This window comes from Triticum dicoccoides, chromosome 2A (genome assembly GCF_002162155.2).
Source record: "Triticum dicoccoides isolate Atlit2015 ecotype Zavitan chromosome 2A, WEW_v2.0, whole genome shotgun sequence".
Lineage (NCBI taxonomy): Eukaryota > Viridiplantae > Streptophyta > Magnoliopsida > Poales > Poaceae > Triticum > Triticum dicoccoides.
Window position 1 is genome coordinate 363,153,041 of NC_041382.1, and position 4,016 is coordinate 363,157,056.

The window sequence follows — 4,016 nt, forward strand, 5'->3', positions numbered from 1 at the left end:
TACAATAGGTCTGGTACATAGCATGGCATACTTTATAGAACCTATGGCTAAGGCATAGGGAATGACTTTCATTCTCTCTCTATCTTCTGCCGTGGTCGGGTTTTGAGTCTTACTCAACTTCACACCTTGTAACACAGGCAAGAACTTCTTCTTTGACTGTTCCATTTTGAACTACTTCAAAATCTTGTCAAGGTATGTACTCATTGAAAAACTTATCAAGCATCTTGATCTATCTCTATAGATCTTGATGCTCAATATGTAAGCAGCTTCACCGAGGTCTTTCTTTGAAAAACTTCTTTCAAATATTCCTTTATGCTTTGCAGAATAATTCTACATTATCTCCGATCAACGATATGTCTTTCACATATACTTATCAGAAATGCTGTAGTGCTCCCACTCACTTTCTTGTAAATACAGGCTTCACCGCAAGTCTGTATAAAACTATATGCTTTGATCAACTTATCAAAGCGTATATTCGAACTCCGAGATGCTTGCACCAGTCCATAGATGGATCGCTGGAGCTTGCATATTTTGTTAGTACCTTTAGGATTGACAAAACCTTCCGGTTGCATCATATACAACTCTTCTTTAATAAATCCATTAAGGAATGCAGTTTTGTTTATCCATTTGCCAGATTTCATAAAATGCGGCAATTGCTAACATGATTCGGACAGACTTAAGCATAGATACGAGTGAGAAACTCTCATCGTAGTCAACACTTTGAACTTGTCGAAAACCATTTGCGACAATTCTAGCTTTATAGATAGTAACACTACTATCAACGCCCGTCTTCCTCTTGAAGATCCATTTAATCTCAATGGCTCACCGATCATTGGGCAAGTCAATCAAAGTCCATACTTTGTTCTCATACATGGATCTCATCTCAGATTTCATGGCCTCAAGCCATTTCGCGGAATCTGGGCTCATCATCGCTTCCTCATAGTTCGTAGGCTCGTCATGGTCAAGTAACATGACCTTCAAAACAGGATTTACCGTACCACTCTGGTGCGGATCTCATTCTGGTTTACCTAGGAGGTTCGATAGTAACTTGATCTGAAGTTACATGATCATCATCATTAGCTTCCTCACTAATTGGTGTAGTAGTCACAGGAACAGATTTCTGTGATGAACTACTTTCCAATAAGGGAGCAGGTACAGTTACCTCATCAAGTTCTACTTTCCTCCCACTCACTTCTTTCGAGAGAAACTCCTTTTCTAGAAAGGATCCATTCTCAGCAATGAATAACTTGCCTCCGGATCTGTGATAGAAGGTGTACCCAACATTTTCTTTTGGGTATCCTATGAAGATTTACTTCTCCGATTTAGGTTCGAGCTTATCATGTTGAAACTTTTTCACATAAGCATCGCAGTCCCAAATTTTAAGAAACGACAGCTTAGGTTTCTCGCCAAACCATAGTTCATACGGTGTCATCTCCACGGATTTAGATGGTGCCCTATTTAACGTGAATGTAGTTGTCTCTAATGCATAACCCCAAAACGATAGCGGTAAATCAGTAAGAGACGTCATAGATCGCACCATATCTAATAAAGTACGGTTACGACGTTCGGACACACCATTACATTGTGGTGTTCCAGGTGGCGTGAGTAGTGAAACTATTTCACATTGTTTTTAACTGAAGGCCAAACTCGTTAACTCAAATATTTTATTTCCGTGATCATATCATAGAAACTTTTATTTTTGTTACGATGATTCTCCACTTCACTCTGAAATTCTTTGAACTTTTCAAATATTTCAGACTTGTGTTTCATCAAGTAGATATACTCATATCTGCTCAAATCATCTGTGAAGATCAAAAAATAATGATACCTGTCGCGAGCCTCAATATTCATCGGACCACATACATCAGTATGTATGATTTCCAACAAATCTGTTGCTCGCTCCATTGTTTCGAAGAACGGAGTCTTAGTCATCTTACCCATGAGGCATGGTTCACAAGCATCAACTGATTCATAATCAAGTGATTCCAAAAGCCCATCAGCATGGAGTTTCTTCATGCTCTTTACACCAATATGACCTAAACGGCAGTGCCACAAATAAGCTGCACTATCATTATTAACTTTCCATCTTTTGGTTTCAATATTATGATTATGTGTATCACTACGATCGAGATCCAATGAACTATTTTCATTGGGTGTGTAACCATATAAGGTTTTATTCATGTAAATAGAACAACAATTTATTCTCTTACTTAAATGAATAACCATATTACAATAAACATGATCAAATCATATTCATGCTCAACGCTAACACCAAATAACACTTATTTAGGTTCAACACTAATCCCGAAAGTATAGGGAGTGTGCGATGATGATCATATCAATCTTGGAACCACTTCCAACACACATCATCACTTCACCCTTAACTAGTCTCTGTTTATTCTGCAACTCCCATTTCAAGTTACTAATCTTAGCAACTGAACTAGTATCAAATACCGAGGGGTTGGTATAAACACTAGTAAAGTACACATCAATAACATGTATATCAAATATACTTATGTTCACTTTGCCATCCTTCTTATCCTCCAATCACTTGGGGTAGTTCCGCTTCCAGTGATCAGTCCCTTTGGAGTAGAAGCACTTAGTCTCAGGCTTAGGACCAGACTTGGGCTTCTTCACTTGAGCAGCAACTTGCTTGCCGTTCTTCTTGAAGTTCCCCTTCTTCCCTTTGCCCTTTTCTTGAAACTAGTGGTCTTGTCAACCATCAACACTTGATGCTCTTTCTTGATTTCTACCTTCATCGATTTCATCATCATGAAAAGCTCGGGAGTCGTTTTTGTCATCCCTTGCATACTATAGTTCATCGCGTAGTTCTACTAACTTAGTGATGGTGACTAGAGAATTCTGTCAATCACTATTTTATCTGGAAGATTAACTCCCACTTGATTCAAGTGATTGTAGTACCTAGACAATTTGAGCACATGCTCACTAGTTGAGCGATTCTCCTCCATCTTTTAGCTATAGAACTTGTTGGAAACTTCATATCTCTCAACTCGGGTATTTGCTTGAAATATTAACTTCAACTGCTGGAACATCTCATATGGTCCATGACGTTCAAAACGTCTTTGAAGTCCCGATTCTAAGCCGTTAAGCATGGTACACTAAACTATCAAATAGTCATCATATTGGGCTAGCCAAACGTTCATAACGTTTGCATCTGCTTCTGCAATAGGTCTATCACCTAGCGGTGCATCAAGGACATAATTCTTCTGTGCAGCAATGAGGATAAACCTCAGATCACGGATCCAATCCGCATCATTGCTACTAACATCTTTCAACACAATTTTCTCTAGGAACATATCAAAATAAACACAGGGAAGCAACAACGCGAGCTATTGATCTACAACATAGATATGCTAATACTACCAGGACTAAGTTCATGATAAATTAAAGTTCAATTAATCATATTACTTAAGAACTCCCACTTAGATAGACATCCCTCTAATCCTCTAAGTGATCACGTGATCCAAATCAACTAAACCATAACCGATCATCACGTGAAATGGAGTAGTTTTCAATGGTGAACATCGCTATGTTGATCATATCTACTATATGATTCACGCTCGACCTTTCGGTCTCAGTGTTCCGAGGCCATATCTGCATATGCTAGGCTCATCAAGTTTAACCTGAGTATTCTGCGTGTGCAAAACTGGCTTGCGCCCGTTGTAGATGGACGTAGAGCTTATCACACCCGATCATCACGTGGTGTCTGGGCACGATGAACTTTGTCAACGGTGCACACTCAGGGAGAACACTACTTGATAATTAGTGAGAGATCATCTTATAATGCTACCGTCAATCAAAGCAAGATAAGATGCATAAAAGATAAACATCACATGCAATCAATATAAGTGATATGATATGGCCATCATCTTCTTGTACTTGTGATCTCCATCTCCGAAGTACCATCATGATCACCATCGTCACCAGCGAGACACCTTGATCACCATCGTAGCATCGTTGTCGTCTCGCCGATCTTATGCTTCCACGACTATCGC